This window comes from Barbus barbus (assembly GCF_936440315.1).
Source record: "Barbus barbus genome assembly, chromosome: 27".
Taxonomy (NCBI): Eukaryota; Metazoa; Chordata; class Actinopteri; order Cypriniformes; family Cyprinidae; genus Barbus; species Barbus barbus.
This window is the reverse complement of record NC_136755.1, coordinates 2,039,905-2,054,737: the sequence shown is the minus strand read 5'-3', so window position 1 is coordinate 2,054,737 and position 14,833 is coordinate 2,039,905. Positions and strand designations below refer to the sequence as shown.

Below are 14,833 nucleotides of genomic sequence, written 5' to 3'. Positions count from 1 at the left end.
ATATTTTCTACAGTCTTCCACCATGTAATATTTCAAATACCAAAATATTTGGTAACACTTTATTTCGATAGTCCACTTTAGACATTCTACTAACAGTAAGTAACTTTGCAACTACATGTCGACTAGCAGTCATTAGAGAATCAGTAGACTGTCTGCTTAATATCTTCTAACACTTTATTCTGATGGGTCCACAACATGCAACATACAGAGTATGATAAACTTTGCAAGTATATGTCAACTTATTCTACTAACCCTAAACCTACCCTACTGAGAGTTAGTAGACATGTAGTTGCAAATTAATGAGAATTAGTTGACATGTAGTTACAAAGTTACTTATGGTTATTAGAATGTCTAAAGTGGACTATCGAAATAAAGTGTAACCAACTATTTTAAATTTTGCAGGATTGTTTTGAAAGTGAAATGTCATGGGTTATTTCCCCACCCCCACCCCATTTCACTATGATTTATCACTTGTATAATTAAAAAAAATAATAATTAATCCCTCATTTCACTTGTGAGAACTTGATATTGTAATTCAGACTGACATGTAGATCCTGTCTCAGATAGTTCTGCAAAGTCCCTGACATGTAAACACTAGATGTAGGGGAGAATAGTCTGAATGACAGCCACTTCAGATGAGATTGAGCAGGTGTATGCTCCATGTGGAGATGGCTGGCAGCTGCAGTGTGTGTAAATATAGCATTCGTTCAGTGTGAGGTGACTCAGATTGACATGACTGCTCCATTAACTGAGCTCTGAACAGGAGTTCAGCGGCTGCAGTGGATTGTGGGTAATCATGGTTTGTGTTAACATACACAAACACTCGTCTTTTAATAACAGGATGTTAATCCCGAGGCAGAAACAGAGAAACAAATAGAGACATAATTAGCAAAAATGATTTGTTCAACCCAAGCTAAAGAATAATACAAATGTACATTTGATCAGATATAACTGCAGTACAAGATTATAAGATGCATTATGTGAATGCTTGGCTAAAGAGATGTGTCTTTAATCTAGATTTAAACAGAGAGAGTGTCTGAACCCCGAACGTTATCAGGAAGGCTATTCCAGAATTTGGGAGCCAAATGTGAAAAAGCTCTACCTCCTTTAGTGGACTTTGCTATCCTAGGTACTACCAATAAAACAGAGTTTTGCGACCTTAGGGAGCGGGTTGGATTATAGCGTGGTAGAAGACGAGTTAGGTACGCAGGAGCTAAACCATTTAGGGCCTAATAGGCAAGTAATAATATTTTGTAAATGATACAGAACTTAATAGGTAGCCAGTGCAGAGACTGTAAAATTGGGGTAATATGATCATATTTTCTTGACCTGGTAAGAACTCTAGCCGCTGCATTTTGGACTATCTGTAACTTGTTTATTGAAGATGCAGGACAACCAACTAGCAGTGCATTACAATAGTCCAGTCTAGAGGTCACGAATGCATGAACTAGCTTTTCTGCATCAGAAACAGGTAGCATGTTTCGAAGCTTGGCAATGTTTCTAAGATGGAAGAATGCTGTTTTTGTAACTTGGGAAATATGATTTTCAAAGGACAAGTTGCTGTCTAATATAACACCCAGATTTTTGACTTCAGAGGATCTGACGGCGCATCCGTCTAGTTGCAAATTGTATTCCAAGAGATTCTGTGTACTGTTTTTTGGTCCAATAAGTAATATCTCTGTCTTATCTGAATTTAATAGGAGGAAATTATTGGTCATCCAATTATCCAAAAAAAAATTTTACACAGTCTATTAGCTTAGATAGTTGAGAAGTTTCATCTGGTCTTGTTGAGATATATAGTTGAGTATCATCAGCATAACAATGAAAACTAATCCCGTATTTTCTAATAATATTACCAAGAGGTAACATGTATATTGAAAATAGCAGAAGACCTAGGACAGATCCTTGTGGTACTCCATACTTTACTGGTCATAATTGAGATGACTCCCCATTTAAATGAACAAAGTGGTAGCGATCGGACAGGTAGGATCTAAACCATCTTAAAGCCTGCCCTTGAATACCAGTATAGTTTTGTAATCGATCTATGAGTGTGTCATGGTCTATAGTCTCGAACGCAGCACTAAGATCAAGTAATACTAGCAATGAGATACAGCCTTGGTCTGAAGCAAGAAGCAAGTCATTTGTAATTTTAACAAGTGCAGTTTCTATGCTATGGTGAGGCCTGAAACCTGACTGAAATCCTTCATAGAGATAATTTTTTTTGCAAGTAGGAACACAATTGAGCAGACACAACTTTTTCTAAAATTTTAGACATAAACGGAAGATTTGAAATGGGTCTGTAATTTGCCAGTTCGTTAGAATCTAGTTGTGGTTTCTTAATAAGAGGCTTAATAACCACCAGCTTAAATGATTTTTGTCATGGCACGGCGAAGAAGCGCCGCGAAAAGATGAGGTCAGGGTCCAAGTGCAGGGAAGTGCTCTTTAATTTAAAAAAACAACAAGCCAACACGGCAAAAAACTAAACAGAAAAGATCTGGGATACCAGACGGCAATACAGTGCATGTATCCCAGACCAGAGCAAAGCACAAGAAATGAAACAACCACGCATTTGCAAATCACAAATTACAATTAACGAACCAGGCAGAGTGGTGGGAAAGGGGAGACTATATAGTCTGTGGCAAACGGAGAACAGCTGGGAGTGTTAAGTGTACAGGTGTGTGTGGTTAAGCAGGTGTATGTGATGTGGCAGGTGTATGTGGTTACGTAGATGAGTCCGGGAGGAAGGGAGATGGTGACCTCTGGTGGCGACAGGGAAGAACTGCCGAGCCTGGACTCGTGAAATGACCCCTCCCTTAAGGAGCGGCTTCCAGACGTTCCACCAACACCCCCAATAGTCCGGAGGGAGGTGGAACAGGGGGAGGGATGGTGGGCCAGGCACGTGCAGCGGAAGAGGGCCCAGAGACGGAGGCAGACACGGGTGCCAGGATGGCGCCGGCAGAACAGGAGGCCAGGGCGGACACGGTGGATTCATCCGGGGAAGCTCGCATGCGGACACTGCTGCCTCGGAAGCCTTGTGGGCGCACACCGCCGCCTCGGAAGCCTTGTGGGCGTGCACCGCCGCCTCGGAAGCCTTGTGGGCGTGCACCGCCGCCTCGGAAGCCTTGTGAGACGGAGGCAGAGACGGAAGCCCTGTGAGCGGGGACCGCCGCCGCCGCCTCGGAAGCCCTGTGAGCGGGCACCGCCGCCTCGAGAGGATCGTGAGCGGGCATCGCCGCTTCGGAAGCCTTGTGAGCAGGCACCGCCGCCTCGGAAACCTTGTGAGCGGGCACCGCCGCCTCGGAAGACTTGTGAGCGGGCACCGCCGCCTCGGAAGCCTTGTGAGAGGGCACCGCCGCCTCGAGAGGATCGTGAGCGGGCACCGCCGCTTCGGAAGCCTTGTGAGCGTGCACCGCCGCCTCGAGAGGATCGTGAGCGGGCACCGCCGCTTCGGAAGCCTTGTGAGCGGATACCGCCGTCTGGGAAGCCTTGTGAGCGTGCACTGCCGTCTGGGAAGCCTTGTGAGCGTGCACCGCGGCCTCGAGAGGATCGTGAGCGGGCACCGCCGCTTCGGAAGCCTTGCAAGCGGGCACCGCCGCCTCGGAAACCTTGCGAGCGGGCACCGCCGCCTCGGAAACCTTGCGAGCGGGCACCGCCGCCTCGGAAGCCCTGCGAGTGGACACCGCCGCCTCGGAAGTCCTGTGAGCAGGCACCGCCGCCTCGGAAGCCTTGTGAGCGGGCACCGCTGCCTCGGAAGCCCTGTGAGCGGGCACCGCCGCCGCCGCCTCGGAAGCCCTGTGAGCGGGCACCGCCGCCTCGAGAGGCTCGTGAGCGGGCACCGCCGCTTCGGAAGCCTTGTGAGCGTGCACCGCCGCCTCGAGAGGATCGTGAGCAGGCACCGCCGCTTCGGAAGCCTTGTGAGCGGACACCGCCGTCTGGGAAGACTTGTGAGCGTGCACTGCCGCCTCGTAAGCCTTGTGAGCGTGCACCGCCGCCTCGAGAGGATCGTGAGCGGGCACCGCCGCTTCAAAAGCCTTGTGAGCGGGCACCGGCGCCTCGGAAGCCTTGTGAGCGTGCACCGCCCCTTCCGAAGGGTCGTGAGCAGGCACCGCCGCCTCGGAAGCCTTGTGAGAGGGCACTGCCGCCTCGAGAGGATCGTGAGCGGGCACTGCCGCTTCGGAAGCCTTGTGAACGTGCACCGCCGCCTCGAGAGGATCGTGAGCGGGCACCGCCGCTTCGGAAGCCTTGTGAGCGGACACCGCCGTCTGGGAAGCCTTGTTAGTGTGCACTGCAGCCTCGGAAGCCTTGTGAGCGTGCACCGCCGCCTCGAGAGGATCGTGAGCGGGCACCGCCGCTTCAAAAGCCTTGTGAGCGGGCACCGGCGCCTCGGAAGCCTTGTGAGCGTGCACCGCCCCTTCCGAAGGGTTGTGAGCAGGCACCACCGCTTCGGAAGCCTTGTGAGCGTGCACCGCTGCCTCGAGAGGATCGTGAGCGGGCACCGCCGCTTCGGAAGCCTTGCGAGCGGGCACCGCCGCCTCGGAAACCTTGCGAGCGGGCACCGCCGCCTCGGAAACCTTGCGAGCGGGCACCGCCGCCTCGGAAGCCCTGCGAGTGGACACCGCCGCCTTGGAAGTCCTGTGAGCGGGCACCGCCGCCTCGGAAGCCTTGTGAGCGTGCACCGCCGCCTCGAGAGGATCGTGAGCGGGCACCGCCGCTTCAAAAGCCTTGTGAGCGGGCACCGGCGCCTCGGAAGCCTTGTGAGCGTGCACCGCCCCTTCCGAAGGGTTGTGAGCAGGCACCACCGCTTCGGAAGCCTTGTGAGCGTGCACCGCCGCTTCGGAAGCCTTGTGAGCGTGCACCGCCGCCTCGGAAGCCTTGAGAGCGGGCACCGCCACCCTGGAAAGACCACGAGCAGACCACGCTGCTCGCACCGACATCAGTGGGGGATCCTGCACGCTGTGCATCAGCCCAGGATGCTCCAGAAGCGGGTGCGAGGCACAGGGCGCGGCCACCGATGCCTCCGCCGCCCCCCGGATTGCCGCCTCGGGAGAACGGTGAACAGGCTCCGCAGCTAACTCCACCCTGAAGGCTGAGCCGCTCACCTGCAGAGCCAGGTCAATGTAGTCCTCCAGCGACTCCTCGGGGTCCCAGTATGGCACCAGGGACTTGAAGGGCTCGGCCAGGCCTCCGTAAAAGAAGACCATGAGGCAGGTCTTCTCCATATCCACCCGCCGAGCCACTCCAATAAAATCCCTGGCGCATTCCTCCATGCTCCGGTCTCCCTGGCGGATATTGAGGAGCTTCCCTGCTGGACCCATGTCTGCTGGTTCGTTCTGTCACGGCACGGCGAAGAAGCGCCGCGAAAAGATGAGGTCAGGGTCCAAGTGCAGGGAAGTGCTCTTTAATTTCAAAAAACAACAAGCCAACACGGCAAAAAACTAAACAGAAAAGATCTGGGATACCAGACGGCAATACAGTGCATGTATCCCAGAGCAAAACACAAGAAATTAAACACAACCACGCATTTGCAAATCACAAATTACAATTAACGAACCAGGCAGAGTGGTGGGAAAGGGGAGACTATATAGTCTGTGGCAAACGGAGAACAGCTGGGAGTGTTAAGTGTACAGGTGTGTGTGGTTAAGCAGGTGTATGTGATGTGGCAGGTGTATGTGATTACGTAGATGAGTCCGGGAGGAAGGGAGATGGTGACCTCTGGTGGCGACAGGGAAGAACTGCCGAGCCCGGACTCGTGACAATTTTGGGACGTGACCTAAATATAACGATGAGTTAATAATATTGAGAAGCGGTTCTTCTGCTGCAGGTAACAACTCGTTCAGTAGTTTAGTGGGTACAGGATCTAATAAACACGTTGTTGGTTTAGATGCACTGATAAGTTTATTTAGCTCTTCCTGTCCTATAGTTGTAAAGCACTGCAGTTTTTCTTTGGGTGCGATGAATGAAACTGAAATACTAGACGCAGTAGAATCTACATTTGATATTGTATTTCTGATGTTATCTGTCTTATCAGTAAAGAAATTCATAAAGTCATTACTGTTGAACTGTGAGGGAATATTTAGATCAGGTGGCATGTGTTTATTTGTTAATCTAGCCACTGTGCTAAATAAGAACCTTGGATTGTTTTGGTTATTATCTATGAGTTTGCGGATATGCTTTGCCCTGGCAGCTTTTAGAGCCTGTTTATAGCTGGATATACTGTTTTTCCACGCAATTCTAAAAACTTCTAAGTTAGTTTTTCTCCATTTGCGCTCAAGATTACGAGTTTCTTTCTTGAGAGAATGGGTATAACTGTTGTACCATGGCGCAGTACGTTTTTCTCTAACCTTTTTCAATTTGAGGGGGCAACAGCTTCTAATGTATTAGAGAAGATAGTGCCCATGTTGCTAGTCATTTCGTCTAGTTCATGTGTATTTATGGGGACACAGAGCAGTTGAGATAAATCAGGAAGGTTATTTGTGAATCTGTCTTTGGTGGCTGGAACAATAGTTCTGCCCGGACGATAACGCGGAGCCATATAACTAATATCAGTAATACGCAGCATGCACGATACAAGGAAATGATCAGTAACATCATCACTTTGAGGTACGATATCTATATCGGTAAGATCAATTCCATGCAATATAATTAAATCTAGCGTATGATTAAAACGATGAGTGGGCCCGGTGACATTTTACTTGACTCCAAAAGAGTTTATTAGGTCAGTAAACGCATGTCCTAACGCATCATTTGTATTATCAACGTGAATGTTAAAATCTCCGACAATTAGCACTTTATCAACATTGATAAATCTGAGAGGAAATCTGCAAATTCTTTTAGGAAATCTGTATATGGCCCTCTGTATATGGCCCTGGCGGTCTATACACAGTAGCCAGAGCAAGAGATAGGAGAGATTTCCTTTGCATATCTAACAGTGTAACATTAAGCAGAAGTAGTTCGAATGAGTTAAACCTCCTGTATCCTGTTTTCTGAGTAACATTGAGAATATCACTATATATTGTTACAACACCGCTACCACGACCAGTCTGACGGGGCTCATGTTTATAACAGTAGCTTGGTGGAGTAAACTCATTTAGACCAAAATATTCATTTGGTTTAAGCCAGGTTTCATTCAGGCAGAGTACATCAAAATTATTATCTGTGATCATTTCATTTACAATAACTGCTTTGGGTGCGAGTGATCTAATGTTTAGGAGCCCAAGCTTTAAAAATTGTTTTTGTTCATTTATTGTGTGTTTTTCTGGTTTAATCACGATCAGATTTTTTCTAGATCCTGCATTAAATTTATATTTTGACCTCGCTATTCGGGGAACAGACACAGTCTGTATAGATTGGACAACGCAAGTACTTCTATCTTTTAAGTGGGTAGAACAAAAGTCATAATAGTAGTTATTTGAGAAATGGCTTACTAGTCATATGGAGCGTAGCGTCCTGGAGATGTTGTCCGACAGGAGTTCCGCTCAGACTCTGCTGGGGTGCAGGCCATCAGCACGGAAAAGCCTAGGACGCTCCCAGAAAATATTCCAATTATTAACAAAGAGCAGTTTCTGTTCTTTACACCATGACAATAACCATTGGTTTAAAGCAAAAAGTCTACTGAACCTTTCGTGTCCTCGTCGATACATGGGAAGCGGTCCTGACACAATGATCGTTGTCGCGGGCGATGTGCTGTGTACCGTCTCGATCAGGCTCCTGAAGTCCCTCTTCAGTGTCTCCGTCTGCCGCAGCTTGGTGTTGTTAACCCCCGCGTACAGCATGACAGCACCGATGCTCTCGTCGCCCTTCAGGATCACGGGTATCTGCGCAGAAACATCGAGAACACGAGCACCGGGGAAACACTAAAGTGTGCACTTTACCTTCAGCTAACGTAGCACGGACGTGCCGGACGATGGAGTCTCCGACGATCACAGCGTCGCGTTCCATCTCAAGGAGGGGAGCGAAGCGGTTCCGGGTGGAGATCTCGAAGACCGGAGGCGGAGAGGCCGTCGCCCGGGGCCTGGCTCGCGTCTTCCGCTGCTGGTGCACCCAGGATCCGTGGCGTCCCGGCGCTGGAGTGAAGGACATCTGGGAAGATCGCGTCCTGGGTAGGGATGGGTACCGAAACTCGGTATTAAATCGGTCTCGGGGCTAAATTATGAAAGACCGAAGTATCGATAAGCTCTGACGTTATTCGGTACTTCTGTCGGTATTGGAGAAATTAAGAAAACACATATACATTTATTGTTGCTCTCTCTCTCTCTCTCTCTCTCTCTCTATATATATATATATATATATATATATATAATGTCGCCAGCTGTTTTTATGTGCAATAATATTCAAACATTTGTCTATGATGCATTTTTGCTATTCGCAATTCAGAAGCGAGATCGCGCTCACGCGGAGGAGCTTCAGCACACGCAACATGAAAGTCCTGTTTCATTATGATAGAAGAGAGAACCAACTATTCAAACATCTGCTCACACTTTAGGCCTGTGGCTGTTATATTAAGCTAAGTATTTTTTTTTTTTTCGATTTTGGCTTCCAAGGATTATAGCCGCATTTCTTCTAGCACAACTTCCTTCCCTTCATAGCAGCGCGGATTCGTTCCTCCGAACCAAAACTTAACATCTGAATCAGCTCAAAGTAATTGTTATAAAATGCCGTCTTTACTGTTGCTACATTGCAGGACATATTTGATAGTAAAATGTTGAAAGTACAATCTGCACAAGTGATGCTGTTCCCCAGGCTGAAATGTGTGTGCGCGCGTGTGCCTGCGCGGCGGCGTGCTCCAAAACGGACAAGCAAAGTACACTTTGAGCTTCGGGCGCGTCGAAATAACACACAAAAATATGCCAAAAAATGCGTTGCGTGTCAGTATATTGTCTTAAAGTGTCAGACTGGAGCTTGAGCCATCAATGTTAATCAAAGAACCAAATGCAAAGAGAAAATCACCCACAGCTCTTAATCTGAACAACGTTATAGCTTTAATAAACATAAATCTATCAGTACATACAGTGAAAACTATGCAGTGCTCATTTACATCTGATTACTTTTAGATTTATTTTGTAGTTATTACTTACCTGAACATTAATATTAGTAGACCTTCATGGAAAAATGAAAGCACTGTTTATTTCATTTCGTTTGTGTGTTTGTTTTATTGTATTTGTCAGTTTGTTTTACTTTGTTTCTTTGTTCATGTTGTTACTGTATCTTATCTTATGTATATAAAACACTAAAAATACCTGCACACTGGTGCATTTACAAATTGATGAAGTGCAGGCATTTTTAGTGTTTTATATACATAAGATAAGATACTGTAAGAATATGAACAAAGAAACAAAGTAAAACAAAAAGTACCGATAAGAATACCGTTAAAGTACCGGATCGATAAGCAGTATCGGTAAGAGTAGTAATACCGTTAAAACCTTAACGATACCCATCCCTAGTCCTGGGTGCACAGGGTCTGTGCAGAAAAACACATGGAGTAGAGGTGGTGGGAGTGTTAGTAGCGTGCTGTATACTTACCCCGGACTTGTGAGCGTCAGCGCGGGATGTTTCCAGCACGGCTCTCCGCTCTCTCAACTGGGCCTACTTCTCCACCAGGTCACGGATCTGCTTCTCCACGGCCTCCAGCACCAGCTGCACCGAATGCAGCTCGAATGTGTCCTCACCTGCACTCAAAGGTAGACACAAATCCGCCATTTAAGCAAGTAACAGTGAAACAATGGTAATGTGTGTGAATAGAGTATTAGCAATGTAAGCGAGATTAGCGGCAGCCACGCTGCCGATGCTAACAGCTTTTAAGCTAATAGCAGACTCGAGAAATCAAAATAAAACTAGTGATAACAAGGCGCTGTGATTGGTTTTGTTTTAGAATGCTATAGGGGATATATTCACACGTTATAGAAACGAAAATGATAGTGTAAAATTGTTAAAAGATAGAAAGATAGAAAATAGACGATAAAGAATCAACTTGATGGAGCTCAAACTCAAAACACACAGTCACAAATCAGCGAATACGTGTAGTGACAGGAATGTTGTGTTTACTTGTGTTATTAATATTTAAATTTGTTTGATGATCTGAAACATTAAAGTGTGACAAACATGCAAAAAAATAAAAAATCAGGAAGGGGTCCAACACTTTTTCACACCACTGTATATATATATATATATATAATATAAAATACAAACATCAGCGCGCGTGCCTGTGTCACCGTTGGAACGTGACTGAAGTAAAAAGCCTATTATTTAAATAATAAATAATAGTTTTGCACTCAGATACATCGCAAATATGGAAATAATATGTAATATTTGGACTTGTGCCAAATGAGAGAGGTAGGATACACGAGCACAAAGCTCCAATTCGCAAACAGTTGAGTGTCCAAGCCTTTAAAGTATATTCCTTTGTCAGTCTATATGAGAGACGCATTCAGAATCAGAACACGGTCATTGTCTTGTGGGCTTTGTTGTCAAGTGCGCATTCGCTGTTCTTCTGCTGGCGGTTATCAAACAGCGTTGCATTACTGCAGGCGCCCCCTTCTGAATTGATGGTGAATTGCCTGTATTCGTTGTAAGGCCTCATGCACCGAACCGATATGTCTGTACCGTGAAAGTTCGTGACCGTGATGTCTGTACCGTGACAGTTCGTGACAGTATCGTTACACCCCTAATATATACACTGAACAAAATTATAAATGCAACAATTTTGTTTTTGCCCCCATTTTTCATGAGCTGAATTCAAAGATCTAAGACTTTTCCTATGTACACAAAAGGCCTGTTTCTGTTTGAGCGGTTTGCTGATGTCAATGTTGTGGATCGAGTGGCCCATGGTGGCGGTAGGGTTATGGTATGAGCAGGCGTATGTTATGGACAATGAACACAGGTGCATTTTATTGATGGCGTTTTGAATGCACAGAGATACCGTGACGAGATCCTGAGGCCCATTGTTGTGCCATTCATCCACGACCATCACCTCATGTTGCAGCATTATAATGCACGGCCCCATGTTGCAAGGATCTGTACACAATTCCTGGAAGCTGAAAACATCCCAGTTCTTGCACGGCCAGCATACTCACCGGACATGTCATCCATTGAGCATGTTTGGGATGCTCTGGATCAACTCTATGTGAAAGATGTGTTGCATTGCGTGAGGAAAATGGTGGTCACACCAGATACTGACTGGTTTTCGGACCCCTCCGACCCCCCCAATACAGTAAAACTGCACATTTTAGAGTAGCCTTTTATTTATTAAGGCACACCTGTGCAATAATCATGCTGTCTAATCAGCATCTTGATATGCCAGACCTGTGAGGCGGATGGATTATCTCGGCAAAGTAGAGGTGCTCACTAACACAGATTTAGACAGATTTGTGAACAATATTTGAGGGAAATAGGCCTTTTGTGTACATAGAAAAAATCTTAGATCTTTGAGTTCAGCTCATGAAAAATGGGGGCAAAAACAAAAGTGTTGCGTTTATAATTGTGTTCAGTATATATATATATATATATATATATATATATACACTGTGTATATTATTATTATTATTATTACATTTTGTAGTGTTTTTGTGCATTTTTTTTACATTTATTCCAGAATAATAACTATAGGCGGTAACAATTTGAACAATATTTTGGAAACACTTTACAATAATATCTGTAATAATTAATAATCTAATAATTATCTGTACTGTGTTAGGCTAACCAAGACTTGTAATAGCACTTGCACGTTGTTGCTCTTTTGTTGGTTTTGATTACTTCTTATGTCCTCATTTGTAAGTCGCTTTGGATAAAAGCGTCTGCTAAATGACTAAATAAATAAATAAAACAATAAGGTATCATTAGTTAACATTAGTTAACTACTTTAGTTACATAAACAAAGAATGAACAATATTTCTACAGTATTTAATGTTAGTAATATTAGTTCATATTCATTTCTACATTTACTAATGCATTATTAAAATCAAAAGTTGTGTTATTTAACATTAGTTAATGCACTGTGAATTAACATTAACTAACAATGAACAACTGTATTTTTATTACCTAACGTTTAATAAATAGCTACTGTAGCTAATGTTCATTGTTTGTTCATGTTAGTTAACACTAACTAATGTTAACAAATGACACCTTATTGTAAAGTGTTACCAATATTTTTTATTTGTGAACTGATGTTCAGCTGTTCTTTTTAATAGTCAACTTATTTTCGGGTCATCGTCATCAAAACAGTTACAGACACGAAGATACATCTTTCATTTCATCAAGCTGAATGCTCACTAAAAACGCAATCATCACGTTTTCAGGCCATTTCAAGTTTTATTTTGACGTGACACAAAGCGTCAATATATTTTGACGTGGCACAAAGCGTGAACAGTGATATCTAAGCAGGTGAGTTGTTATAGCGCGATGGAGGCATTGCCTCCTCTCACTTGATTTTCCCCCATTCATCTCAATGAGCCTCCAGAAAAGTCACACACTAAGGGGTCTCTGTAGAAAGTCAATGCCTCCTCTGTAACTTGCAAGGCAACTTTAGCTGTGAGTGTCGCTGTTGGACAGTGTTACATTATAAAAATGTGTGATGTTATGATTTTAATGTCATATTTAGTAATATTTGCGTTGTTTTATTTTTGTAATGTCTATTATTTTCTCATCCAATTTTTTGAGGAGACACTGCCTGTCTTGCCTCCTTGGAGGAACCGTCCCTGATTTATTGACGCCCCTGATACACACCACAAAATGTTGTTACCTGGGATTGTTACCTTAGAGAGCTATTTCTACCTGATTTCAAGTGAAGTTTCAAGTGAGCTTTTCTGCACAGCCCTTATAGGAAATCAGCGTGCAATGTAGGTTGCCCTGAAAAATTAACATTAATAGCAACTTAACATCTAACTGGCTTTAATCAAGTCAAAATATTAATTAATATTGCTTAATCAACCTAAATACATGCATCTATACCAACCCAAATATGTACAGTAATTAGATGTCCTGTTCTGTACATAACAGAACAAGTCTGGCACAAATGTATTGCATGTTACATGTATGATTTAAGCTATGAAGTATGAGGGATTGGGTATGCTTTTCTGTGCAATTTGGCAAAAAGTGGTGGTGGAACGTCCCGCATACAAATGACACCCATGTACTCTACTAAAAAATGTTTTCCTTGTATTTACAATTCAGTATTATTGTTATAATTGTAAGGCATTTACAGAAGTTGAATAATAAAAAATAACCATTTTATGAATTATACAAGGCATATTTGTTATGTGAAAACTATGAATGGAACATTTAACATTTATTTTTAAAATTTACTTTTTTATTTTAAAAATTTACAGTAGTTTTGACAAATTTTTGTTTAAAGCCCCACCCATATCTGTTTTTCTTTAAATACAGACACAGATACAATAAAATTGGCATTGCTACAGATATTGGCTTCACTACACACCCCAAGAGTGTGATAAAGTTATGATGATATAGTGAGAAATGTTGAAGCCGAACTGCTGTCAGCAGGGATTTGAATCTGAGAAAAAAAGGTCAGTGCGGTGAAACATCACAGAACAGCAGGACTATAACTGGAGTGATGAGTGTTGGTTGTACAGTCAGGTGAAGAGAGAGATGTACAAACACACACACACACGCAAAAGAGTAAATGCTGTTGGTCCAAGAATAAAAACGCTGGTCATGTAGATAACTGAATTCTGCAGGCAGGTCTTAGCATGGATATGGATAGTTATAATGAAAATCTGCTTCTTCAGTCTGGTAAGCTGAGAGCATATAAAAACAAAGTCAAGCAGTAATGGTGGCCAAATTATGATAAATATACACCGCAGTGGCTCGGCACTCAGCCTTTTTCTTGTCTAGCACATTCTGGATGACAGAAAACTCTGACAACTGTGCATAATTCACAGAAGAGATGCAGCTACAGCTATGACTCGGTAGAGCCATGCAAAAATGCAAGGGAAGCCTCAGCAGCAGCTGATCAAATAACAGCAAAAATGAGACTCTGCAAAAATAAGGAGACGATTCCAATAGAGTTACATCTCCAGGTAAGAGTCTACTAGCACTTTAGCATTACCCCTAATCCTAACATTGTATAGGAATAAGAATGGGGTTAAAATCTCTATCCTTTTTTGAAATGCTTACCTGAATAAAACCCAGCCATCTGACTGACAATGTTATCTAATAATGAACATATCTCATGAGAAAGAGCTTCAGAAGTGATTGCATTCCTGATTCTAGAGAACTTTCTGGTGGCATCCAACTGCAAGGTATATATTGTGTGAAGTGGGCCACTTTTTTGTTAAATGTGCAATTGAGATATCCAAATGTTCTTTTCTTTAATACCTTTGTTGACTTTAAGGTCCATCTGTAATATAACGTGTTATTTGGAAGGTATATACCAATAAACAATCTGAGATCATGCACTCCAGATAAATGTGTATACACTGCCGTTCAGAAGTTTGGGATCAGTAAGGTTTGTAGTGTCTCTTCTGCGCATCATTTATTTCAAATAAAAACCTTTTTTTTAAAGAAGTGAAAACCTTTATTCAGTAAGGACGTGTTAAATTCATACTAAGTGATAATAAAGATTATATTGTTAGAAAAGATTTATATTTTGAATAAATGCTGTTCTTTTAACCTTTTTATTCATCAAAACAAATCCTGAAAAAGTATCACAGGTTCCAAAAAATATATAAAGCAGCACAACTGTTTCCAACATTGATAATAAATCAGCATATAAGAATGATTTCTGAAGGAACATGTGACACTGAAGACTGGAGTAATGATGCTGAAAATGTAGCTTTCACTGCATCGTGATGCACTGCGATAGCAGCCACATATGTTTTGA

General features: G+C 43.6%; 1 protein-coding gene across 1 annotated transcript in view; it reads left to right on the top strand.

The window, feature by feature from the left end:
• LOC306847267 (retinoic acid receptor beta-like) overlaps positions 1-14,833 on the top strand; it is a gene marked incomplete at both ends in the record, with an annotated part of 157,519 nt that overhangs the window by 112,738 nt on the left and 29,948 nt on the right. The window lies entirely within an intron of this gene.